We start from the raw sequence: 27,535 nt of genomic DNA on the forward strand, positions 1-27,535 counted from the left end.
AAGATGACACGGTCACTTCTGTTCTTTTCCCCCTTCTCGTTGCAAAGGTGTCACTTCACAGCCAACGTTGACCCAGCCTGTCTCCAGCTCTGGGTCCCCAGGAGAGACGGTGAAACTGTCCTGCACCATCAGCAGTAACCCAAACTATGTCTTGTGGCTCCAACAGAGATCTGGACAGGCCCCTCGCTATGTGCACGGCGATGGCCACAGCAGGGGACCAGGGATCCCAGATCGATTCACGGCTTCCCGCTCTGGCAACATGGGCTACTTGGACATCGCCAACCTTCAGGCTGAAGATGAGGCTGTTTATTACTGTTACATGTGGTATAGCAGTGGCAGCATGTTCCACAGTGGTACATTTGAAGGAGGAACTAAGACAGAAACCTTCTCTCTCCATTCTCACTGAGTATCTGAAAGAGGAACAGCAGAGCTTAAGCTGATCTCTGTGTTAATCTGTCTGGCCAATAATATGGGGCGGAAGAGAGGAACATTCACATCCCCTTTCCCCATATTTATTGTCAAGGCAAGGAAACTCAGCCAGTAGCCAAGCCACGAGCTGACTGCAGCCCAGGATAGGAACGGGAGATGATTGGGAAACATTCCTTTTTGGGAACCAGGAGTCTCAGGCTGGTTGGAGGATTTGGGAAAAGGTAGGGCCAGAAAGCAACTTTGGCAAGCTCAGGGTAAGGGGTCTGTAGGAGACAGGCTTTGGGAGGAGCAGGGAGGGAGCTGGGTATGTTTATCCTGGGGAAGAGACCTTGAGGAGCCTTTTTGAAGTAAGTCAAGAGCTGTCTGGTGGAAAATGGAGCTCATTCTGTGGCTACAGAAACAATAAAGGTAGGAAAAGTGAAAGGGAGGAGAAGAGGATGATTGGAAAGGAGATGGATTGACTCACTAAGGGGCTCCTTAGGGCTTTAATGCCTCAGAGAACCCAGGAAAAAGGATTCCAATTTCAAGAAAGGAGATTGCAGCTAGACAGGAGGAGTCTTTGTGGCCAGCATCTTCAGAGGATAGGAGCCAGAACTCAGCACCAGAGCACAGACAGAGTTCTGACTCCTGTCCTCTGAAGATGCTGGCCACAAAGACTTGTGAAACATTAGGAAGAAAAACCTTAAGAACATGGCCAGACAGCCCGGAAAACCCACAACAACCAAATACATTTTTATTTCCTTAAAAGTTGACATGTCTTTAAAATGTTTATTTAAGCATCTGATCTCAAAAGCTTCAGTGGCTGACCTCCATGTTTCTCCTCAGATATTAATTTTCACTGAGATAAGTGGAGTTTTCTCCCAGATAAGGTTAAGCTTCCAATTTTCTCCATAGCACCTAGAAAAAGGATCGCAAACTCACACAAACATGTAGCCTGCTCAGGTTTCTCTTTGTGCATAAGAAGAAAGGGAGGCTGGGGCCCCTTTGCAATTGCCATATAACCACCTCAATACTATACTGATTATTCCCCCCCTCTAAAAACACAGCTTTAGGTTTAAAATACTTTTGACCTGTAGGTGTCACTGTTGTTCCAGAACAGAGATGGGCATCAACCACGAAAATAGCTGTTCATTTTGGCTAATGGTCCATAGAGGTCCACAACCATGAACCACAAATTTACTTATTTTTCATGAATGAGCCATGAATCCAGTCGTTGGTTTGTTAGGAATTAAACCAAACCAATACTGGCTGCCTTCCCAAGGCCGCCGTTGCCTCTCAAGAATAACAATACTGGCAAAAATTGTTATTTTCAACAATGTGGGGCATTCCAGTCTCTCATCCAAAGAAAGAAAGACATATGAAAAAGCGGTTCTGATATTGTGCAGAATTAAGTGAGGAAGGAGGTCATCCCACCCTGTTACTTTTTCAAGCAAATCTCCCCATGGCCTGGACTGTGTTTTCCCCTCCTTTTCTCTACTCAAGGGGAAAGTGAACAGAATGGGCAATTTTTAAAGAGGTAGCCTTGTTAGTCTGTGCCGCAAATGAAAGAAAAATAGAAAACAAAGAAGAGAAAAGCACTGTGGCACTTTGAAGACTAATTGCTCTATTTTCTTATGAGCTTTGGTGGTCAAGTCCACTTCCTCAGACATAGGAATGGGACAATGTGGCAAATATTTATACATTTTTAGATGGCCACACAGTCTCTAAATGGCAGTGTGTTTCCTGGGCAGTAGTTGTTGATAATATGGCATTTCACATTTCACATGACCTTTAATACCCCTGTTGATAATCATCCCCCCCCCGGAAGCGTTTTTCTGTAAACAATAATAATTAGTGACTAAATTCATCTCAGGCTACGGATGGCAAGCAGGAACAACACCAATCTCTAATCACCAATGGGGCTTCTGAAGTGGCATTGATTAGTTAGGAAGGGAATATAGCTGAGGAGATACAACACAATTATTGCAGTGTTTTACATTTGATAATGGCCTATATATATGCGAGGTGTATAAAACTCCACAGGGCTCTTAGGAAGATGTTCAACCATTCAACCTTTTGGGCGGACACCTCATATCAAAGGAACACCTCCAAAGAACCACTGAGGGTTGATTCATATCATACGTTGGCAAACATAGTGCATGTAAGGCCTGAAATAATATGGTTTGTAGATTTGTGGCAAAAATATGGAAGGTCGTGATCTGGTGTGTCCAAAAAGTTGCAGAGCTTCTATTTGGAGCCCCATCTTCTTCTCTGGCCTTCTTTCTGTGGTGCTGAGCTCTCCCTCCATGGCTGTTGCCAGGCTAAATGGGGATGATGAATCTCAATAGTTCTTCAAGAAGCCCTTCCTGGGTGATACTCAGGACTGCCCCATTTCTTTTTGCTCTCATGTCAAATATTTCTGCAAGAGACAGGATGGTCTGTGGTGGCCAATGAGCGGAAGATCAATTTGCATAAAGGGGCCATTTTCCAGTTCTGTGTATTTTTAAGGAAGGAGCAAAACAAGATGCCAGGCAGAGTTTTCAGCTTCAGAAATTCAGACATTGTTTTGACTCATCAGGATGGCCTGGCTTCTGCTTTTCTTTACATTTCTCGGTTCCTTTGCAGGTAACGAAGTGAAGAGCTAACTTAATGAGAATTTAAAAGTCAAAAAAGAATTTAACAGAAGTCTAACAGTTTGCAGATATTAACACTCAAGATGATCAGGTGTAATTTTACCTCCTCTCTTTGTTTTTTCTCAAGGTGTCACTTCACAGCCAACACTGACTCAACCTGCCTCACAATCGGTGCCTCTGAGACAAACAACTACCCTTAACTGTTTGAAAGGTAGTGGCAGCTGGAGCAGCTATGTTCACTGGCTTCAACAGAAACCTGGGCAGGCCCCTCGGTATGTGCACTGCAATGGCTGCAGCAGCAGAGGACCAGGGATTCCCGACCGGTTCACTGCCTCCGCTTCAGGGAACTCGGGAACTCTCACCATCACCAATGTTGAGGCTGGAGACGATGCCGTTTATTACTGCTATGTCTGGTCTAGCACTGCTAGCATGTTCCACGGTGGTACAGCCTGATGGGGAACTTAAACAAAAACCTTCAGACTTCCTGTTGAAAAAGAAGACAGTTTAAAATTTGAAGCACTTCATTGCTTCTTAATGTGATGTTTCTATTTTTGACCAAAGGGCAATGTTCTCAAGCAGATCTGACTTTCTGTTCATCAAAAAATTATCCCAATATCCTGGCATTGATGGCATCCATCATTGGAAGGTCCCCAATTCCATAAGTCCTTTCCTTCAGGACAAAATGGAGGCTTCCAGTCATGATGGAAATCTTTATTCCCTTACAAACTGAAGCAGCTTTCCTTTGAAATCCATTTGCATTTCAGTAAAAAGAGGATGACCTTAAAATTGTGTCCTTGGGCTTCCTGCCGTAACAACTGGTTGACCACTGTGGAAACTGAAATGCTGGACTGGACATATTTTAGACTAATCCAGCAGGACCTGGTTTTGTTCTCTTATCCCAATAACAAGGTTGAATCGGAGGTTGGAGTCACTTCCCAACCTTGAACACATGCAGTGACTGAGACAAATCTTCAACAAATCCGTCTTTCAATTCATCAGCAAATCTCTCTTTCAAGAGTGTGGCAGAATGGCACCCAATGCAAAATGATTCCTTCCACTCAAACAATCTACACTCAGGATTAGAGATTGTCAAAAAAACACCTCCTACCGTCCTCTTAGATGGAAGAATTAATATCAAATGGCAGACTAGGAATGAATGAAAAACAAAAAAAACCTACAGGAGGAAGGGATTTTAGTGGAAATCGGTCCTTCTGCACTCAAATGTGCAAATATGCATCTTACAGGTTAATACATTCTGTATATGAGAAGCATGACTAATAATGCCTCATTTATGTGTTGCTGTTGACTTCTCACACATCTACCAATTTTGAGGTCACATTTATATCTGAAAAGGGATGGCTGTAAGACCATTTGTGTGACAAACACACCCAAATGATTCAGAATAAATTGCATCCACATTTGAATTAAAATGAGCAACTCCCTCATAGATAGTTAAAATATTTTGCTTTCCACACCAAAATGTGTGTATTATATGTTGTGCAGACGGAAATTTAAAAATCAAGATCTGGCTAACTGGAGGCTGGACTTTGGTCCCTGAAGGGGAGAAAAACACTAGTTTGTCACAATACAGCTCCCCATTCAACACCATAGTTCAGGACAAGGCAGATTCCCTCTTATGTAGAGATTTCACTCCGAAATTAACACACCTGGGATACATTCCAGCAGAATCCCAATTCCTCGGCCAAAGTACACATCCCAGGATTCCAATGTGGAATGAAAATGGAATCCAAATGCTGATGGAATATAACAACAACAATTCTATCCTTGGATTCGAACCCTCCATGGCTGTGGCAACCAAGCATGTCTTGTGTGGTTGATGTTGTTGCCCCCGCACTACACTGTTGCCTCATCTTAAGGTTGTGATCTATTAACAGCCCACTATCTGTAGTACTGCCAAGCCATCTGTCACTCATCTGATATTTGTGCATTTCTGTGTCTCTTTCCCCTGTGTAAATATTACTGTTTTGACTTACAGATCATCTCATTCTGCAAAAGCCCTCTCTGGGAAGTTTACAACATCATTTTGAAGACATTTATAGTTCTTCCTGTTGAAGTTCTTTGGCTGACATTCTATTGGTTAGCTTAGTAATTTGCAATAGAGTAGCTATACAGTAGGTCTATTAAATCTATTGAACATGCAAAGCAGGTGACTCAGGAACATCTCCATCAATTCTGTGGGCTTCCTCTAGTTGCATCTTATTGCATGAAGCAAGAGGATTTCTGTCCTTTTGCCTGTTTTGGCCCAGCTCCCCATTGGATTGAGGTCATCCCTCCTGCTGCCACCCCAGATGCTCAAGTTTAATTAACATGTCCTCCATTCCTTCATCCAGGTAATAACAGTTTTCAAATACTTGAAAGGCTGCCATACAGAGGAGGGGCAGGATCTGTTCTCACTCATCCCAGAGTGCAGGTCACACAACAATGGACTGAACTTAGAGGAAGCCAGATTTCCGTTGAATATCAGGAAAAACATCCTAGCCACTTGGCTTCTGTTGTCTTCCTTTGATTGAGCGAGGGCCCCCCAGCACCACCTTCTGCCCAATTTCAGCCACCCTGGCTTTACACGCTTTCATGGAAGCCATATCAGAGGGGTTAAGGGCTTCCTCTTCCTGCCCTCCCTCTGAGTGGATATCCAGTCAACCTGAGATTCTATTCATTCCTTAGAGAACAAATACTAAAACATACATTAGCCAAGAAGATCAATGCCAGGTCTCTGTACTTTACAAGCAAAAATAGCAAATATTCTCACAACCCCATGAGCAACCAGGGGGTGGGATCACCAATACTCTTCTCTTTCTATCCAAGCCTCCCTCCCAGTCAGTCATTGTCATTCCCTCTTTCTTCCACAAATCCCAACATTTTCTTTCTCTCTTATATAGCCCCCTCATCCTTACACTTTTTCCCTCTAAAGATACAGCTCTAATATGCTTTTGGCCTGTAGGTGTCGCTGTTGGTCCAGAGTTCCAGTCACTGAAAGTCTTAAATTGACTCTAGAGATTTTGCCCTTGTGGCTTAATTGTGATTCGAGTGGTGTCACTTGGAAGGCCTTGGAGTCTTTTTGGACTCTGGAAGTGGCAACCTCTGCCTCAAGCAGTGAAGTATCCCAAAAGTTCTCTCTGATGTTTTAGAAGAGACCCTAACAGTGGCTGTTGGGAGGAGCCCTTTGAAACTGACTAGTGGAAGAGCCAAAATAAGAGTGCCAAAATAAGAAGGAGTCCAAATCCTGCCAGGGAGGACACTTCAAGCACAAGCAGCTCAGGACTATCAGATGTCATCCTGCGCTGGAAAGAGTCAAGCAGAGCAAAGAGTCAGATGGGGCTCAGCCTCTTACTCCCCTGCCTTTCTGGAAAACCTCCCAGAGCCATTCCTGCCAAGAAATATGAAACCTGGAATGGAAAAATGGCCACTTACTTATTCTGTCCTGATTTCCCCCCATCATTTGATTGGAAAAGGAACAGAAGGATGCCTGCTGCATTGATGGCCCTCTAGCATAGCCCAGTTGGTCTGCAAGGGAATGGAATAGGGATGAGATGGTCCTTCAGTGCATTGCAACCCAGACAGAATTTGAGGATTTCAAGGACTTTATCAAATGGATGCTCATCTCTATCATGGAGGGTTAATCCTTTGAAGAACCTTGAACCCAGGACATTGTGGATCCCTGCTGTATATATTCAGCTCTGAATCACACATATAGATGATGTCTATTTCGACATATATAAGATAAGTCCTTCCTGCTCTCTTCTTCATACTGGGGAAGTTCAAAAGTAACATATTTATGTGACCTGATTTTCTCCTCCGACTCTTAGTATAGGTTCCCCTTGACAATTTTTTGTCCAGTCGTGTCTGACTCTAGGACTTGGTGCTCTTCCCTGTTTCCAAGCCATAGAGCCAGTGTTTTGTCTGAAGACAATCTTCCGTGGTCACATGGCCAGTGCGACTTAGACACGGAATGATGTTACCTTCCCACCGAGGTGGTACCTATTTATCTACTTGCATTTACATGCTTTCGAACCACTAGGTTGGCGGGAGCTGGGACAAGCGACAGGCACTCACTCCATCACGTGTATTCAATTTTACGACTCCTTGGTCTTCTGACCCTGCAGCACAGGCTTCTGCGGTTTAGCCCACAGCACCACCACGTCCCTCCACAGCGCCACCACGTCCCGACTCTTAGTGGCTGTCAAATATTTGAGATAAAAGCAAAGCAAAAGCAAAGCGTGCTGCTTATATACTGCCCCATAGCGCTTCAAGCACTCTCTGGGCAGTTTACAAGTTAATTATGCAGGCTACACATCCCCCCGCCCCCAGCAAGCTGGGTACTCGTTTTACCAACCTTGGAAGGATAGAAGGATGAGTCAACCTTGAACCACTACCTGGGATTGAACCCCAAGCCGTGAGTACAGTTTTGGCTGCAGTACAGCAGTTTAACCACTGTGCCAAGAGGCTCACATCACCTGTGAGCAACCTTTCCTAACTTAAGATGCCAAGGATTGGACCGCCTGAATGCAGGCTTTGTAGTTGAAGCCCCAGCCATGATCTTTGTTCCTCCTTTGCCTTCTTCCTCCCATGAAGGCCACCTCAATGCTCAGTGAGGATGACAATAATGCTTTCTTTTTAAAACCACTTTCCTGTACGGAAATCAGGGCTGTCCCATTTATTTTGGCTATGATGTCAGAGCTCCCGCCAAGAGACATGAAGATTTTTGGGTGACCAATGACTGCAAAGTACATTTGCATAAAAGGAGCCATTTCCCAATTCTGTGGATTTTAAATAAAGGAAGAGAGAAGGTGCCAGGCAGTGTCCCCTTTATGTCAGAAATCAAGGAATCCTTTTGATTAATCAGTATGGCTTTGGTTGTGTTTTTCTGTATTCTTCTCAGCTTCTGTGCAGGTAAGGAAAGGAAGAGTTCATTTCACAAAAAATTAATGGCTAAAAAAGTGATTAACTCTCATGTGTATTGATCACACAAACATAATGAATTATTGATATTCAAGTTTAGTGTGTCATCTGTAATTTTACCTTCCCCTCTTTTTCTTTCATAAAGGTGTCGATTCCCAGCCAACAGTGACTCAACCTGCCTCCCAATCTGCGTCTCCTGGACAAACAACGACCCTTTCCTGCTCCAAAAGCAGTGGCAGCTGGGGCAGCTACGTTTCCTGGGTTCAACAGAAACCTGGGCAACCGCCTCGCTTTGTCCATTGCGATGGCTGTAGCAGAGGAGACGGGATTCCCGACCGCTTCACCGCCTCTGCTTCAGGGAACACGGGCTCTCTAAGAATCACCAACGTTGAGGCTGGAGACGAGGCCGTTTATTACTGCTATGCCTGGTTTAGCACTGCTAGCGTGTTCCACAGTGGTTCATCCTGACAGGGAACTGAGACAAAAACCTTCAGGCTTCCTCTGAAGAGAGAAGAAGGTTTAAGACTTGAAGCACTTCATTGCCTCTTAATGTGGTGCTTCTTATTTAGAGAAGAGGGAAAAGTTTTAAAAGAATTTAGATTTGTTGTTGGCCCCAAATTTTCCCCCAGTTTTGTAGGTCCATTTTTTTCATTGCCGAATGGAAGCTTTCAGATGCGGTGAAAATATTCGTTTATCGGCAACCAGCCTTTCTGAAGATCCATTTACCAAGGAGAACAGATGGATGATGACAGAAGAGAATCCTCTCCACTGCATGACTTCATCTGTGGAGTCCTTTCCTGCTGCTTGAAAAATATGCCTCAAACCAGCTCTAGACGGCTGGTTTGGGGTAAGATATATTTTTCCCGTATGCCCAGAACGTGCTCCATTGACTGAACCTCCCCCGAGCCACACAGGCATACCCGTTCTGAATGAGGTGTCCTTTTAAAATGGACTTCAAGTATGGCTGAGGGGAGCATTTCCCATCTGGCTAGGAAGAAGGCCCACCTATGTTGTGGGAATTCTAATAATGCGAGGTATGTAGCTTGCTTGGCTGCATACTTCTTATTCTCTGGAATAAGTGATGCTGGAGCATCACTTGGTGTCACTCTGTCTCTCTATGCCCAGTACTCTTTGTCTCAGAGCAGTTTTTGCTTGAATTATGTCCATAGTCAGAATAGCCTCTGGGGAAAATCCCAGGTATCTTAGATTTCCTTGTACCATCTTGGTCCAAGAAAATTGAAAGTTGTCACATAGGACCAGGGATGCCAGATCTGATGTCGTGTGATCAATTTTGAACCAAATATCGATGGAGGAAAGTGAAACTCTGGCCTCAACTTTTATTGTCCCCGTCTTTGTGTTGTCATAAAATGTGTGTGGTGGCTGCTCTTCAGCTTTTGACCTGTAGGAGTCACTGTTGGTCTTATTTTTAAATAACTGAAAGCATTTAATGGCTCCTTGAGACATGGACCTGTAGCTTGAGGTGGAGCAGGAAGTGCTTCCATGTCAGTGTGGCTTTTTTCAGGTCTTTCCTGATCATTTGTAGGATTTTCAAAATTATCCAGAAGAGTGTGCTTCAGAGAGTGTGGATCCCAAGTATCATGAGACTGAAGGAGAGTGATACATGTAGTCAGAGATTAAAGGAGAGTGGGACTTGTAGTCAATGAGAAAGAAAGAAAATGGAGTCTGTTAGGCTTAAAAATGAAAGGAAGACATGGGAATGTGAGAAAGGCAGAGAGGTTGTTTTTCTTAATTTGCAGCCTGCTTGGTACAGCATGAATCCTAATAAGAGACCAAGGACAAAGAGGCCCAGAAAGCATGAAGACCCAACAAATTCTTTTCTAATTGGAATGAAGATGAACCACCTGCATCTTCATGAGAATTGTGGGTGGAATGGACAGTTTGAGTTGATTGGTTTATGGTCATGAAGAAGGAGATCCATGGAATGTAGAAAATGGACGATGGGTTATGTGGGAGAGATTCTAGTTAATGACAATGGAGAGAGAACTTGATGGTTTAAGTATGTAGCTTGAAGGAAAGAGAATGTAAGTAAGAGAAAGAAGGTGGTGGGGCTAGCCCACCTTAGCCCAGGTTAGTGTTTGTTATTTTTAACAGGAATTAATTGTTGTATTTAACTGTGGTAATCTTTTGAACATGTTCTTTATGCTATGCTTGACCAAAACCAAACTATTTCTATGAAACTTTATTTTCTTAATAAAAATTGATTATAAAAATCTTCAACAAGGATTGTCTCTTAGATCAGCAGGGTTTGGTTAAATCCAGAGTGGTAACGCCATTGACTAGCTAACAGGTAAGTCCTAATTAACTGAGCTGTTGTGAATTCTTATGAATCACAAAGCCCACAAAGTACTGAGTAAAAGTAAAGTGTTCTTTTAAGGTCAGGCTTATTCTAAGCGGAAAGGCTACGTACTGCTGGAGGTTGAGGACTTGCCCCAGCATAAAGGTGGTAAATTTGTGGCTGAGGAATTCCCTTACCATGGACCCATGCTCCTTAGGGAAATTCGGTCCTGACACCAAACACGGTCTGGGGGCTTCTTTTCCTAACCCTCAACATCATTGGCAACAAATGACATTCATGGTTTTAACAGAGAGAATTGAAAGAGGCAGCTGAGTGACATTCCAGTTTTCTTTAACCAATCCCAAGAGTCTTTTTTTGGGGGGGGACCAGGAGTCTCAGGCAGGTTGGGAGATTTTGGAAAAGGTAGGGCCAGAAAGGAACTTTGGCAAGCTCAGAGTAAAGGGTCTAGGTGCCAGGCCCTGCAAGGAGCAGTGGAGGGGGCTGGGTATGTTTAGCCTGGGGAAGAGACCTTGAAGAGCCATCTTGAAAGAAGTGAAGTGCGCTCAGGCAGAAAATGGAGCCCATTAATGTGGCTGCCGAAACAATAAGAGTAGAAAAAGTGAAAGGCGGGAGGAGAAGACGATGATTGGAAAGGAGTCACTAAAGGGCTGTTTAGGGCTTTAGAGGCTGCAGAGGGCATAGGAAAAAGGATTCCAATGTCAAGGAAGGAGATTTCAGCTAGACATTAGGAAGAAGCTCCTGATGCGAAGAGCTGTTTATCAGTGGAGTAACTATAGAGGAAGGGAGGGTCTTTCCCTCAGTGGAGGCTTTCCACCAGATGTTGGATGACCATCTGCCAGGGATGCTTTAGCTGTGGGCTTCTTCCCTGGGAGGGAATTTGAACGGAACGATCTTTGCAGTCGTGTACAGCTCTGCATGGTCGTGTGCCATCAAACCACTCCTGGCTCAGCTTGACCATATGAAATAATGACCTTCTAAAGGTCTTGTCATTCAGATCCCTGCTAAAGGGCCCCAAAGAGCCCTTGATTGAATCAATCCACCTCCTTTCCAATCATCCTCATCTCCCCCTGCCTTCCACTTTTCCTACCTCTATTGTTTTTTCTAGTGTCTCTTGTCCAAAATACCACTGGCACCATTTAGTCATTTTGATTTCAAATGAGAGTTCCCCTTTGACTTGATCTAGAATTCCCTTGCTTGTATTTCGGGTGGTATCTAAAATCTGTTACCCTTTCCTCCGGCACCTTGTTTCAGATGAATGAAGATCCTTTCCATTCTTTTTAGCTACACAGGCTGCTGTTTCTACCTGTTGCCACATTAGCTGGGAAAATGCCCATTATGGAGGGGATTTTGGAAACCCTGGGAAGATTTCTGTTCCATGATTCCAGTGGGGCATTAGGGTCCACAACCATGCCCTGGACCCTCCCTTGCCCTGAAGGAGCCACTGCCATGGATGATCATTAGTAAAAGTCACGGCAGCACCAAGGTCAGGCCCTCTGTGCTTATTGTTTCTGGGCTCGAGAGAGGTTCCTTCGTATAGCCTGGGGTCATTATAGGGGGTTGTAATCTCAAAAGCAGCACCATTGAAGTGGGCCCACACACAATCTATTACAGTATCTTTTTTTTTTTTGAAAATTTTTATTAACTATAACAAAAAAAATCATATACATAAAACATATACACTTACAACACAATAACAGTGTTCCCCACCACCATATACGGGACCTCTTGCCATATTCTTCTTTTTTTTCTTCTTCTTCTTCTCATTCTTCTTCTTCTATTGTCCTCCTCTCCAGAACTCCATAGATTCTTGATTTGGAGCTCTCCCTTTTCCCCTTATTAACACATATTCCAAAAATTTGCCCCATATTACATAAAAATTATTCTTTTTCAACTCTCCTTTCTTCATCTTTAAATTACAAGTTAATTTATCATTTAATGCTATATTCCATATTTCTTTATACCATTCTTCAATTTGTAATTCAGTCTTTAATTTCCACTGTCTAGCAATAATCAATCTAGCTGCTGTTATTAGATTAGTTATCAATTCTTTAATCATTTTGTCATATTCCACATTCTCATATATTGATAACAAAGCAATCTCAGCCTTACATTCTATATCTTTTCCACAGATACAACTTAATTCTTTAAAAATTTGTCTCCAAAAACTTTGTACCTTTTCACATTCCCACCACATATGAAAGTATGTACCAACTTCTTTCTCACATTTCCAACAGACATTCGGATGACTGGTGTTGATTTTGTTTAATTTTACCGGTGTTAAATACCATCTTAAACTAAGTTTAAAAAAATTTTCCTTTATTCTTACTGACATCAATCTTAAAATCCTCATTTTCCATATCCTCCTCCATTCTTCTTCATTTATTCTTTTCCCAATATCTTGTTCCCACACCAATTTCAATCCTTCTTTCTCACTTTCTTCTTCCTCTAAATTAAGAAGTGAATAAATTTTACTCACTGTACCTTTTACTGAGTCAGTCATCTGAATGTCCTCATATGAAAGTACAAATTGCTCAAATTTTGTGTGTTCTCTACCTTTATTATATTTATTTGCCCATTCCTTAGTCCATCTTTCCAATTGTGCATAGTTCAACCATGAAATAGTCTTGTTTTGAAATACTTGTTTCATTTGATCTATCGATCTCATTTTATACAGCCAATCTTTCAGTCTAATCACTTTTTCTTCTTTAAATAAATCCATATACACCTTCATATTGGTAGGAAAATCTTCTATTTCTGTCACTAATCTAAATGGAGAGTATGATGAACATAAATTCTTTTTATACTTATACCATATATTTAACAGTGTCTTTAAAAAAGGATTATTAACTTGACTTATTTTATCTTTCTTACCTTTAGCAAATAAATATTTTTCTATATTTCCTTGTAGTTCTGATGATTCTATTTCCCACCAAATTAACCTTTCCGGATTATATATAATTTCACCAATAAACCTCAGTTGGTTAGCTAAATAATAGTTTCTTATATTTGGCAAACCTATACCACCTTTTTTTGTTGTTTTATACCAATACTTTTTATTTATTCTAGATTTCTTCCCTTCATTACAATATTTGTTAACTATTCCTTGCCAATATTTCAACTCATCCTCTGTTAACTGCATTGGTAACATTCTGAATAGAAAATTAATTTTTGGTAAAATTTTCATTTTTACCAATGCAATCTTTCCAAACCAAGATAATTTGAACATATTTCCAGTCAACTTGAGTCTCTATTATTTCTCTAGAGAAAGGGTACTAAAACATGCATCCTCATTCAATAGCCAATAAAATCAGTGCCAGGTCTCAGTACTTTACAAGCAAAAATAGCAAATATTCTCATGACCCCATGAGCAACCGGGGTCTCTTTCTGCCCAAGCCTCCCTCCCAGTCAGTCATTGTCACTCCATCTTTCTTCCACACATGTCCCCAACATTTCCTTTCTCTCTTATATAGCCCCCTCATGCCTACACTTTTTTCCCCACTAAAGATACAGCTTTAGGTTTAATATACTTTTGGCCTTTAGGCGTCGCTGTTGGTCCAGAGTTCCAGTCACTGAAAGTCTTCCGTTGACTAGTGATTTTGCACTTGTGGCTTAAATAGGATTCCATTGGTGACAGTTGGAAGGTCTTGGAGCCTTTTTGGGCTCTGGAAGTGGCAACCTCTGCCTCAAGCTGCTTGCTTCAGCATCCTTTTGCCAGATCAGATGGATCAGTCAGGCTCTTTTTAAAAAACACCTTCTGCATCTAAGGAGGAAGTGGTGCACTTATGTAGCTAAGCCAAAAACACTGTAAGGCTGACAAGAGGATGCTGAATGGCACTCCCTTTTCTCACGAAACCCCACCCTCGTGACTTTTCCCATCCTGCCCTGGGAGCGACTGCTTCTCCTTTGCCTTCATCCTTACTGTCCAGATGAGGTGGGCACCTGCCCTTCCCAAAAGCGATCCGAGGACGCACCTCCCATTGCCTTTCCCCAGGGATGTTCTTTCTCATTCTGGCTGTTCTGCTGCTGCAAAGCCCAGAAGGCCATTCATTCCTCCTTTGCTCCCTTCGAGGCGTCAGGTCCCTTGCTGGGCGTACTCAGGATCCTTCTGAACCCCTGGCTCTTGGAGGAACCACTAGAGAGGCTTTCTTGCAGCCTGAGCCTTGGGCAGGACAGTTGTGTGGCATCTCGGCAGCAATGGAGAGGAGGGCAGGTGCCTTGCCTTCTGCTCTGTTGCGACAGCCTTAGAGCCAGTGGTGTCCCTGACAGATCCTCTGGGTCCCAATCCAGAGGGGAGCGGAATTCCACAACTGCAGGATCCAAGGTGCAAGACAAGGCCAGGTCCTGCTGTGGGGAGAGGGAAGCCATTCCTTTTTCCAAGTGATATTCTTTCTCATTCCGGCTGCTCTGTCGTAAAGCCCAGAGGGCCGTTAGTTGCTCCTGTGCTTCCTTCAAGGAGTGAGGTCTTTTGGTAGTACTTGCACAGGATCCTTCTGAATCTGTGGCTCTTGGAGAAACCATGTGAGACTGACTTTCAGCCTGAGCCATGGGCAAGACAGTTCTGTTGCGTCTTGGTTGCAACGGGGGGGGGGTAGGTGCCTCACCTTCTGCTCTATCGTGACACCTCCAGAGCCAGTGGTGTCCCTGACAGATCCTCTGGGTCCCAATCCTGAGGGGAGAGGTGTTGTACCCTCACAGGTGTCCAGGCAGAGCATGTGGGCACGCACCACAGCGGGGAGAGCGAAGGCAGCAGCAACAGCTCTGCGTAACCCACAGGGGAATACTCAGAGGGCAAACTGATACAAAAACACCAAGTGTAAAAATAGGTATAAAGTAGGCATTAAAATAATTAGAAGAGACGTAAGAAGTGCACCTTGTAAATTGTAGATGCGATCATAAACTGAAGGTTTAAAGAGAAATTTGCTTCATGCTCATTAGAGGTTACTTCAAGGTAAATACTTTATTTCACTCAGTTTCACATGGGTAAAGTGACAAGACGAGCAAAACACGTAATCCAATAGGATTTTATTTTTTGAATGATGGGGTGGTGGACTAATTCTTTTACTAAAGTGTGACCTCCATACCTAAACAACCCCCCCTCAGTATATTATAATTAGTAAAAATTCCCCCACCCGACCCACTATGGCTGAATGAGAAGCCAAAAAAATCCAAAAACAGAGAAGTCCTGCCATCTCAGTCTTAGTTGGAGACATGCGCGCAGACATACAAGTCACATACAAGAAAAGCTTATATACAGCCTCTCGGCACGCTATTGGCTGCTGGACATGCCGATCCACAATCTTTGTCCTGATTTGCCAAAGCTTCTAATTGGCACCAGCAAGCTCAGAGAGACCCCCAAAAAGGTAACGAATATATATATGAATATTAACAGATTGACAGATAGATGAATAAAACTGAGGAAATATCTGTCCAGCCATATTCATCTAGACTTATATTTTTAAGAATATGGATTGATGAATATTTGACGAATTGAAAAAAAGATATGTTTTTATATTCGTCCCCATCTCTAATCATGATAGACCATTGCACCTCCCTCAAGAAATGGCAACCATCTCCTCAAGAAATGAAAATGAAACCAACAGATCTCCTTAGACAGAGACGAAGAGGGTTTTTTCGAAGCACGAATATCCTCCCCATGAACTGACGAAGCACAAATATATTTGTCGGTTTGTGGGAGGGCTTAGACAACCAGAGGCTGTCCAAGGGTAAGTCCTAAAGGACTTGAGAACTTTGCCCTTATGTGAAAGATCGAAATGTCCCATGAAAACTCAATGAAGTGTTTTACGTTTGAAATCCTCTTCTCTCTCAAGAGGAAGTCTAAAGGTTTTTGTTTCAGTTCCTCAGCAAGATGTACCACTGTGGCACATGTTAGCAATGTTAGACCAGACATAGCAGTAATACTCTGCCTCATCTCCAGCCTGAATTTTGGTGATGGTGAGAGAGCCCGTGTTCCCTGAAGCGGAGGCTTTGAATCGGTCGGGGATCCCTTGTCCCCTGTTGTTGCAGAAATTGCAGTGCACAAAGCGAGGCGGTTGCCCAGATTTCCTTTGAAGCCAGTAAATGTAGTCGCTCCAGCTGCCTCTGTCTTTGGAACAGGAGAGGGTCGTTGTTTGTCCAGGAGACACGGATTGTGAGGCAGGTTGAGTCAGTGTTGGCTGTGAATCGACACCTTAACAAAAAAGAAAGTGGGTAAGAGTAAAACTACAGCTGATTCTCTGAACTTCAGTACCAGGGAATCCATATGCTCCTACACACTTTACATAATTTCATTACAGGCTGTTAACTTTCTGTAAAGTTTGTTGTTTGCTTTCTTACCTCCACCAAAACTGAGAAGGGTAAAGAAAAGAAGAGTCCAAGCCATGGCAAGCAACCACAAGAGCTTCTGGATTTCTGAGGCAAAGGCAATTTCTCTGGCACCTTCCTCTCTCTTCTTTTAAGCTGTACCTGTTGAAGCGCGGTCCCTTCATGCAAATGCATCTTGGGGGTCATTGGCTGTCCTAGACCTTCAAGTCTCTCAGAAGTAGATCGGGTGTGCTAACAAAAAGAAACAGGATAGCCCTGACTTCCATGCTGCTCCCACCCAGGCCCTGATCTTCCAAGTTTCCACTTCTCCGTTTTTTAATTAAAAGATATGATGAAGCCTAAGCCCCAAGACTGGTCTTACAGGATTCACGTAATTACAAATGCCATCCCAATTTTTTAGGTCATTCCCAGCTCAAAAGCATTCTTGCAATATTTCTCCAATGGAAAAAAAGAGACTTATTTTGCAAAATAACAGCATTCAAGATTGTTTGCTTTGGAATATTGAGTTTTCCTGTTTTGAAGGCTCCTTGATGATTGACAGTTGCTGTGGCTATTTTGGGTTCAGGAGAGTTCCAGGGAGTAGCTGTGGAGCCTAAAGCCCCACCAGACCACGGAGCAGAAACTCTCACAAGAGTTTCCAGAAATACTCTGCTCCCCAATTCTCTTTCGACCACTGGACTCTGGGCACCAGGAGAGAATAGCCCGTGCTGCTAATAAGATGGGAAAGGCCACCCTGAGGCTCATAAGACTTCATGCTGGAGGAAAACTTTCTGGATGCTAGATTTCTGAATCAAATCAAATGGGAACTCTTGTGAGAAGCTAAAATGAAGGGATGTAAACTAGCACCACATTTCAGAATTGGAATTGGAATTGCAGCCAATTGGATTTGCAATTTGGAATTTCCAGATAACCTCCAAGACTGGTCTTACTGGCTTCAAACAATTACAAAAGTTTGTTTTGTCATTCCCAGCTCAAAAGCATTTTTTGCAAAATTTCTCCTACACATGCAATTGAAAAAAATTAAAACCTTCTGTTGCAAAATAACAGGATTCCAGATTGCTTACTTTGGGATGCTGAATTAATGTTCAGTATTTTTACCCCAACTTTCTCCTTTAAAAGGACCAAAGGTGGCTTACATCATTAAAAGACAACATATTTCTATAATAATAATAATAATAATAATAATAATAATAATAATAATAATAATAATAATAATAATAATAATAATAATAATAATAATAATAATAATAATAATAATAATAATATAGAAGGTTTTATATAACATCAACTGTGGGTCCTGATGGCAATTTTAATTGTATTTTAATCATTTTATCTTGTATTGTATTTTAATTGAATTTTAATTGTTGTAAGCCGCCCAGAGACCTTTGGGTAAAGTGGGTGGCATATAAGTTAAATAAAATTAAATAAATAAATAAATAAATTTATAATTATAATTATAATTATAATAATAAATCAAACAAATACCACACTAAAATGGTAAAGAAAATCAAGGAGGAGCTTCGTCTTGGTGAAGCTAGCAGCTCTCGGGAATAGCTCCCAGGGATAGCTAGAACCACTTCAGTCTGGGACCCTTCCAGAAATGGGGGGGACAAGGAAGAGTCAGGAGAGACCTGTTACATACAGCACTGATGTTGCCTGTCTGTCATGGGTTTGGAGGGAAAGTTCCATCCTATGGGGAGTGGAAGGCGGGACATCAGGAGGAGGGGCTGTACTGTATATATAGGTGAAGCCTGTGTGGAGAAGTTCAGATGCTAGGAGAAGACGAAGCAGCAGCTGGGAAGAAGAAGCTGGTGTGGGAGTCTGTGTGTCAGACAGGGTACTACTGTGTGTCAGAGTACCAACCTGATAGGTTCAGGTGTCTGTTGGTTAGCCAGAACTGATAGGTTCAGGGTCTGTGCTTCAAGTTATGGGTTCTGTGTGAACCAAACTGTATGCATGTATGAATGAGAATAAGCCACGTTACTTTATTTTATTCACCTGATCATTTTATTTTCCCTGTGTGTGATTTAAATAAACCTTGTTCTTTATTTGTTTAAAAATCCATCCCTGGTCTGTGTGACTTCTTATAGGGAATGGTTGGTGGCAGCTTAGTTAACGTGTGGCATATCCCAGTAGGTCTGGGTTTGTCACATTGATTGGTGTCCAGCGTGTGGGATACGACTGGTCCAGTTGTCCAGCGGTCCAGCAAAGCCTTGGCAAGTGTGCCCAGAGCAAGGGGGGTCTAGTCAGGGACAATCTGAGGCGCGTAGGTAATCTTCTAGGTGTACCTCACGGGGAGGTGTGCTAGTGGAAGAACGTGCCAACTGGGGAGACTAGATTAGGGTGCTCTGAGGCAGCCTGTTTTTGGCGGGAAAAAAGCTGAGGCGAAACTGTGTAGTAGCAGTGATCTACCCTGCCTGCTGAGAGGCCCAGCAGAGGGGGGTAGGCTCTGGCTCGCAACTGTTGCAAGTTAAGTGCTGAAGGACAGCAGCAATCTATAGGGAAAGCTGCTTCTGAGGCAAAAGAAAAGAAAAAAAAAGTGGTCGTTTTATTTTGAGGCTTGACTTTTTAAAGCAGCCTGTTCTGAGGGGGGATTATGCCCTTGACTCGAAGCCAGATGGCAGAAATGGGTGAAGTGAAAGACCCCCAGGTTGACCAAGGTTCTGAGGATGAATTTGGCTCAGTGCAGGGTGACAGCACGGGAGAGCAGAACCCAGAACTCAGGAAAATGCTCATAGCCCAACAGCATGAAGTTCAAATGAGGCAGTTAGAAATAGAAATGGAGAACTCAAAGGGGGAGGACTCTATTGAGTTTAGCAAATGGGATCAACAACTAGATCCAACCTTGCAGCAGTGCTTTAAGATGGTTAGCAATTGTCCAGTAACCCCTGAGAACCGTGAGAGATATTATTGTGAAGAAGAAGGCCTTTTATGTAGGGAGATCTTAATAAACTCCAAGAAGGAAAAATTGCTTGTAGTTCCTTCTAAATATAGAAAGAAAGTAATGGAAAAATGTCACACAGACACCCTATCGGGACATTTAGGGATGGCAAAGACTAAGCAGAAAATATCCCAGAAGTACTACTGGCCAAAAATGGGAAAAGAAATAAAAGAATTTTGTCAAAGCTGCACCACTTGCCAAATGAAAATAAATAGTGAGGAAAAATCCAAGAGGGATGATGACTGGGATAGGTATATGGAAGAGATGAAAAATATTGACAATATATTTAAGCAAATGGAAAATAGACATATTGAACAACTGAAAGAGAAACAGAGGTCTGGGTTTACTTTATTAAGGCAAGTTTTTAAGGATGCATACGGCATAGATGAGTTTTCTGAGGGAAAAGATTTACAATCCAAAGTGGCAGTGGATATGGTTTATGAGTGTGAAAGAAAGATAAAGCCACAAACTATTCTGAAACCAAAAGAAGGCACACAGGTTAAGGCACAACTTCAAAACCTGAATTATTCTGAAGAAAACATGAGGGAAACATGGGACCCTAAGTACTCCAAAGGGTTAGTTCAGAGCCCGCCAAAAATGGGCGGCCATTTTGGTGAGAAGCCCTCAGACATGAAACCAAGACCTCAGATTTTGGAGGGAAAACCAAAACAAGATGAGAAAGACTCAAAATACAGCAGAAAATGTTATTTCTGTCAGGGAAAGGGCCATCTAATCTCAGAGTGTGAGAAATTAAAGCAGCTAAAAGGAATTGTGCCTCAGGATTCGAGTGGAACCAAGCCAAAAGCTGTGTTCTGTGTCCAAAAAGAGCAAGGCTCATTGTCACTGAGGGAGCCTGTTGCCATGGCTACTCAATCTGGAACAGCTACATCTGCTGATCAGGCTGAGGAAAATGGTCCTCTTGTGGAGGTAAAGCGCTGCTTACTGGTGAGAACAGATTCCCAGTTGTTTGAAACAGCAGGGGTGGACGTAGGAATACTTGGCCATCAGTATCGGGGGCTGCGGGACACTTGTTCCCAGGTGACCCTGTGCCATCCAGATATTATTCCTAGGGAATATGTGATCCCAAATGAGAGCATGAAGGTGGCAGGGATTGAGGGGCAGGTAATCTCCCTGCCAGTAGCGGAGGTACCTGTGAACTTTCAAGGCTGGAGGGGAGTTTGGCGGCTAGCGATTTCATCGACTCTGCCAGCAGCCGTGCTCGTGGGAAATGACCTGGCTGAACATGTGAAACGGGTGCTAGTGATTACACGTTCACAAGCCACCACGGGGACAGTTCAGGGGGGTAATGATGAGCCAGAGACGGAAGCAGGTGGGGGGAGTTCAGAAGCTGTGGTGGAAACCTTAACCACAGACAGCAGATTTGGACAAGAGCAAAAGGCAGACGCCACTCTCCAAAAGTGTTTTGAACAGGTGACTGACGCCCAGCTAACACCTGAAACCCCAGTGAGATTTCTGGAGAAAAAGGGGATTTTATATAGAGAGACCCTGAGGAATATCTCAAAAGGGGGAGATGGGATCAGAAGTCAGCTAGTGGTACCTGGAAAGTATCGCCCCATGATCTTACAAAGGGGGCACTCTGACATGTTTGCTGCACACTTAGGGCTGAACAAAACACAGCAGAGAATCACACAGAATTTTTACTGGCCTGACATAGGGAAGCAGATCAGGGAGTTCTGTAAACAATGTGATGTGTGTCAAAGGCAGGGGAATAGCCGCGACAGGACCAAAGCAAAGTTGTGCCCTTTGCCTGTGATTGACACTCCGTTCAAATGCATAGGGGTGGATATTGTGGGACCTTTGCCCAAGGCCACAAAGAGGGGGAACAGGTTCATTCTCACCATTGTGGACCATGCCACGAGGTACCCTGAAGCCATTCCCTTGACTAACATTGAAACTAACACAGTGGCAGATGCCTTGGTGGGGTATATGTCCAGGATGGGATTTGCCTCAGAAATAATCACAGATTTGGGAGCATCGTTCACATCGAAGCTCATGAAACGGTTGTGGCAAATCTGTGGAATTGGGCACGGGGAGGCCTCTGCCTATCACCCTGAAAGTAATGGGTTAACTGAGAAGTTCAATGGGACTCTAAGGCGCATGATTAGGGCTTACTTGGCAGAGAATCCAAACAATTGGGACCAGAAGCTGCAATCCCTTTTGTTTGCTTAACGATCAGTGCCACAAGCCAGTACCGGGTTCAGTCCATTTGAACTTTTATTTGGGAGAAGGGTGAAAGGGCCCCTTGATTTGAACAAACAAAATTGGGAGCAGATCACCCAGGATGACCCACAAGACGTTGTGACATACATAGACACCTTGAGGAAGGACCTAAAGAGAAACCTAGAGCTAGCAGCAGAGACCCTGCAAGCTCAAAAGGTCAGAAAGAAAGCTTGGGATGACCAGAGAGCCAGTGAGAGGCACTTTGACCCAGGGGAGGGAGTGCTTTGGCCCAGGCCCTGCAAAGAGAACAAACTGCAGCTCGGTATCCCAGAAACAAAAGACTTGGGTCACATGGTAGGGGGAGGAGTGATAAAACCCCTAGAGGCCAAAATAGAAGCTGTTCGTGATTGGCCCAGACCCAACACCAAGAAAAAAGTCAAATCATTTCTTGGGTTGGTGGGCTACTACAGAAAGTTCATCCCGAGGTTTAGCGAGATTGCGGCTCCGCTGACCGATCTGACGAGGAAGAAGGCTGATGACCGCATCCCGTGGACCAGCGACTGTGAGGAGGCGTTCCAGAGGTTGAAGCAGGCGCTCATCAACTATCCAGTGCTGCGTGCTCCAGACTTCGACCGGGAGTTCATCATCTACACCGATGCGTCTAACAGCGGGGTAGGAGCAGTTCTGTGCCAGGAGGATGAGAATGGTGACCAGCATCCGGTGTCCTACCTGAGTAGGAAACTTCAAAAAGGTGAGAGACATTTGGCAACCGTGGAGAAGGAGTGTTTGGCCATAGTCTACGCGATCCAGAAGGCCAAGCCTTACATCTGGGGAAGACATTTTGTTCTGTGCACTGACCATTCACCACTGCAATGGTTAAAGACAATGAAAACCCACAATAGCAAACTTATGAGGTGGGCTTTAAACCTACAGGACTATGACTTTGAAGTGAAGGTGGTCAGAGGGTCAGTGAACTGTGTTGCTGACGCCTTGTCAAGAAGACCTGAAGAATGAAGACGGCGAAAGAAACATGGACTATGTATATATATTGATGACAAAAAGTTAAATGTACCTGTTTTTTGAACTTGGTTTGTATGAATAAAGGTAAATTGATGTAATGTATATGGTAAATGTTTAAATGCCTAATTGCTATGGTTAACTTAGAATGTAAGTATAAGTAAGTATGATATGGTATGTATAACTGTTGTTGTGTGTTTATCCAGGTTGTTTTTTTGGGAAAAAGCACCTTAGCTTTCCCCCTACAAAACAACTTATAAAGAGGGGAGGTGTTACATACAGCACTGATGTTGCCTGTCTGTCATGGGTTTGGAGGGAAAGTTCCATCCTATGGGGAGTGGAAGGCGGGACATCAGGAGGAGGGGCTGTACTGTATATATAGGTGAAGCCTGTGTGGAGAAGTTCAGATGCTAGGAGAAGACGAAGCAGCAGCTGGGAAGAAGAAGCTGGTGTGGGAGTCTGTGTGTCAGACAGGGTACTACTGTGTGTCAGAGTACCAACCTGATAGGTTCAGGTGTCTGTTGGTTAGCCAGAACTGATAGGTTCAGGGTCTGTGCTTCAAGTTATGGGTTCTGTGTGAACCAAACTGTATGCATGTATGAATGAGAATAAGCCACGTTACTTTATTTTATTCACCTGATCATTTTATTTTCCCTGTGTGTGATTTAAATAAACCTTGTTCTTTATTTGTTTAAAAATCCATCCCTGGTCTGTGTGACTTCTTATAGGGAATGGTTGGTGGCAGCTTAGTTAACATGTGGCATATCCCAGTAGGTCTGGGTTTGTCACAAGACCCTTCTGCAGCAGCTGGTGAGCCACAGAAGTTAGAAGATTGGGCAGCAACTCGATTTGTCTTTCTTCTGGAAATTCACATCAGCACAGACGAAGATGGGCGCCATTTTTGGCAACTAGCCAAAGACAGCTCCATTCGCCGAGAATAAGAAAACAGAAGCACGGCGAAAGTATACATCAAAGTAAGTGGAAGCCCTTGTTCTATGAAAAACCTCATTAAATGAAGAACAAGTGATTGTGTGCAAATTTATGACCAAATGAGATAAGGAGCGGCATTCCTAGCATTCCAGCTTTACCCAAGCTGAAGGTCGAGTTATTTCTAAAGGAACAGCCAGGCAGAAATAGCTCGTGTCTCCATTAAAGGAGGAAAAATAACTCTTGAAGAATCAACTGACGGGCCTTGAAAAAATAAATTCTGTTGCAAGCTGTTCACTTTGGACCCCTTTTCCTCTGTGGTTATATATTTTTAGACTGTGTGGGACTCTGCTTTCAGTGGATAATATATTGCCGGGACTCTGATTGCTGGATCTCCCTGTTCGGGGGAGGAGAAGGAAGTCTTTGGAAGTAAAAGGAAGAAACAGACTGTGAGCTGTGAACTGGGGGCTATGTGGTTTGAACTGAACTGGGATCTTGACAAATGACATTCTAATAATAGAGTCTTGCCGGGTGAAGGTTAAAACAAACTTGGAGAAGAGGAAAAGAAGAAGCAACCGGTCTGAAGATATTAGCGACGTGTAAAAGGACTGGACTACAAAGACACTTGAGAGATTTATGTTTTAGATTTCATCTCTTACTTGAATGTACCTGCTATCTTATTGCTAATATGGTATAGTTGCAAGGTGAAATATTAGAAATATTGGATGTGAACTGGGGTAAAGGGGAGAGGGAATTTTATGTGAAAATAGTGGAAACAGAAAATGGAACCTCCCCCTGAGAAAATTACAGATCAGTGGCTAGACTGGAAAACCTCTTTTCAGATGTCACTGTTGCAAAAATTCATGCAGGTAAATTATTATATTGACCAGATGGAAGACGTGATTGGAGGCTCTAGGGGAGGGAAGGTAGCAGAGGTTAAATTACACCAAAAAGAGATCTCAGAACCGGTTGTATTGATGAAGATATCAGATAATATACAAGGGATGGAGGACCACCCAGTAAGAGATGTAGCAATAGCAGATAAGGAAATTGAGGTTGAAAAGCAAACTTTGAATGATATTGTTTCCCCTTTCAAAATATGGAAGAAAAAAGAGTCGCAGAAACAAAACAAACACAGGGAGGAAAGGGGAGGGGAGAGCAGGATTTATATTATTTTGGGTCTGCTGAGTGTATTCTCAAGAAAAAAGGAGGGTGAAAGAGGGGATATATTTCACAATTGGCCTTGGTGTTCTGATGCTGTGGGAATAACATAGATTTAAGCTGTATTACATGTATAAGTTGAAAGCTAAAGAGGTTAATACATAGACAAAATAGTCAAAAGAAGAAGAAGAAAAAGAAGAAGAAAGATGAACCTTTATTGGAACATGAATAGATTAGATGTTTATATACTTGATATGTAAGATTGAATGATTATGCATTTGATGTTTTCTTATTCTCAAAACCCTTTTTCCATTCCCCCCCACTGCCCTTTGCCTTTTGTATTCCTTCCCCATTACCCAATAGTTTTGAAAATAAAATTAAAAAAAAAAACAGCTAAAGACATTCAAAGCAACAATGCCTAATACTTCATTAAAAAAACCCTCTCTCAGACAGCCAATCACTTGAGGAAAGCCTGTGTGAACAGAAAGGCCTTCATCCACTTTCAGAAGGATAGGAAAGGTGGGGCAAGCCTGGCCTCCAGTGGAAGGGAGTTCCAAAGTCTGGGAGCAGCAACAGAGAAGACACACACTGAATGGAGCTCGTTGAGTGGCGCGGGCCATTTCCAGGGGAAGGGAATGGGGCACTAGGGCATCATCCTGGCATGCTTCATAATCCCATGGGTACAAATACGAAGCAGTCCTCTCTAGATTAAACGAGCACTTTGAATTATGCCTGGAAATGGACTTTCCCCTTAAAAAAACAAAAACGAAAAAGAAGCAGAACATTTTTAAAGGATCTCCCCGTGTCCTCTGACCGCTTCCCAGTGATTGTGCCAAATCAAAAGAGTGCACACCCACAGCCAAGACAAGGCACCTGCACCCGGGATCATGAGAATTTGAGGCGGTGAGCTGAGCGTTTGGAGTTCCACCTACTTGGATTTAATTGGGTGTCAGCTTGGAAGTGTAATGGAAAAGGAGGACCTAAAGATATATAAAACGAGAGTGTTTGTTTATGTGGGGAAAAAAGGAAGGTTCTGCGAATGCCGTGGGATGTGAGACACAGAGGCTGATTTTACGTTCCAAGAAGAAGGGGTGGAGGATAGCCCAGATGTCAACATGTAGGGATTCAGAGCAAAGATGATTACCGAGCTGTTTTTATTTTAATTAGAAATTGTAAGTTTATTTAAACATTGTAACAAATGGATATATTCAATGCTTATGCTTTAAAGCTACAACTGTATGCTAATGAATCTACTTTACTTTCTTAATAAAACAAATATAATTCTTCAACAGAGGACTAGTCTCTTGATGCAGCTGGGCTATATCTAAATCCAGTGGGGACGAAAGATGGTTAATAGTCGCTACTGTAAGTTAAAAGGTCCTACTTGGTAAGGCTGTTGTGCATTCTAAGGAAACTCAATTGCTTTGGAAGCAATCAAAGGTAACGTTTAAGGTTCAGGGTTGTATGTTGCAGCTTCCTACGCACTTCTGTGGCCTAAGGGACCTACCTCAGGAAGCAAAGGTGGTAGTTCTGCGCCCAGAGGGACTCCCTGACCACAATCTTAGTCTCTTTAGAGATTCAGGATCATTACACAGGGGTGTCTGCCGAGATGCTGCCTCTCCACTCCAGGGAAGATAGCGGGAAGGTTTTGTGGGAATTCCTGCACTCTGGTATGTTGCCCTTGAAGAGGGACCTCTCAGGACTGGGGTGAATATCAATCAATCCAGTAGCAGCCAACTGTTCCCCCTCTGCCTCAGAATTTGAAGACAGCCATGCCTCTCGACTCAAGAATCCTTTCGCCACCTTTTTCCAGTCAGACAGCCTGAAGAGAGTTAGAGCATTGTAGCTTGTCTTCTGCTCAAGTTAAGCTCTGTTGATGTAACCAGTCAATATTATTTCCACAACATGATATTTGTTTTGATAGATGACAAACTGTGAGTAAAATGGAACTTTTTTCCTCTCAAATCATGTCTGAGTATTGAGACAGTAAGTGCCGGTTGAAGAGAACTAAGCAATAAGGGTGGTCTGCTGTGGGAGACTTGGAGCTAATTCTGCTGTGTAGGTGCCTGAATGTTATTCACTGTGCAGTTAGATGTTTTTTTAAAGCCACTAAATTTCCATACTAACAAGAGTTTTTTTCTCTCAGTTCCCCTTTAGAATAACCCCCCATGAAACATGTGGTATCTATTCTCCCAGGCAGCACAGTAATAATAAGCCTCGTTTTTCAGCCTGGGTGCCTGTGAGAGTTAAAAAGCCGGTGTTCCTAGAATTCAGGGATTCCCTTTTCCCTGTGCACAAACCGAGGAGGCTTTCCAGGCTTCTGTTGATGCCACTGGAGATAGTGCCAGTTACCATCAGCACTTAACACGCAGGAGAGTTTCACTATCTGTCCCAGAGACACCGATGCCAAGGCAGGCTGGGTCACGGTTGGCAGTGAACGAAAACCTTGGGAAGGCCAAGAGACAAAAATTATAAGTCTCACAAATCTTCTGTGATCTCAAACACTTTAAAGCGTTGTTGACTAATGGCAAAGACACAATTCAAACAGATGTGTAGCTGCAGAGTGTGAAGTTCATTGTGCACAACCTTACCTGAGCAGTAACTGAGAAGGACGGTCAAAAGCAGAGCCCAGGCCGTGGTGAGTTCTCCTCAGGTGTCTGACTTTGCTTCAGAAGGACAACCCGGTAGGTCTTTTGTCTGTTTCTTTAA

The 27,535-nt window shown here is 43.2% G+C and overlaps 1 protein-coding gene and 2 long non-coding RNA genes across 3 annotated transcripts in view; all 3 read left to right on the forward strand.

Annotated features, from left to right (window-relative positions):
- LOC140702678 (Ig lambda-1 chain V regions MOPC 104E/RPC20/J558/S104) overlaps positions 1-27,535 on the forward strand; it is a 255,235-nt gene that overhangs the window by 134,133 nt on the left and 93,567 nt on the right. The window lies entirely within an intron of this gene.
- The window catches only part of LOC140702718 (uncharacterized), a 39,237-nt gene that overhangs the window by 160 nt on the left and 11,542 nt on the right, over positions 1-27,535 (forward strand). Inside the window, exon 2 of the long non-coding RNA XR_013539191.1 lies at positions 48-3,033. This is a non-coding gene — a long non-coding RNA (uncharacterized LOC140702718). The remainder of the gene's footprint in view (positions 1-47; positions 3,034-27,535) is intronic.
- LOC144584764 (uncharacterized) lies at positions 7,463-10,466 on the forward strand. Its single transcript, XR_013539190.1, has 2 exons — positions 7,463-7,952; positions 8,107-10,466. It is a non-coding gene; the product is annotated as an uncharacterized LOC144584764 (long non-coding RNA).

This window comes from Pogona vitticeps, chromosome 14 (genome assembly GCF_051106095.1).
Source record: "Pogona vitticeps strain Pit_001003342236 chromosome 14, PviZW2.1, whole genome shotgun sequence".
NCBI lineage: Eukaryota > Metazoa > Chordata > Lepidosauria > Squamata > Agamidae > Pogona > Pogona vitticeps.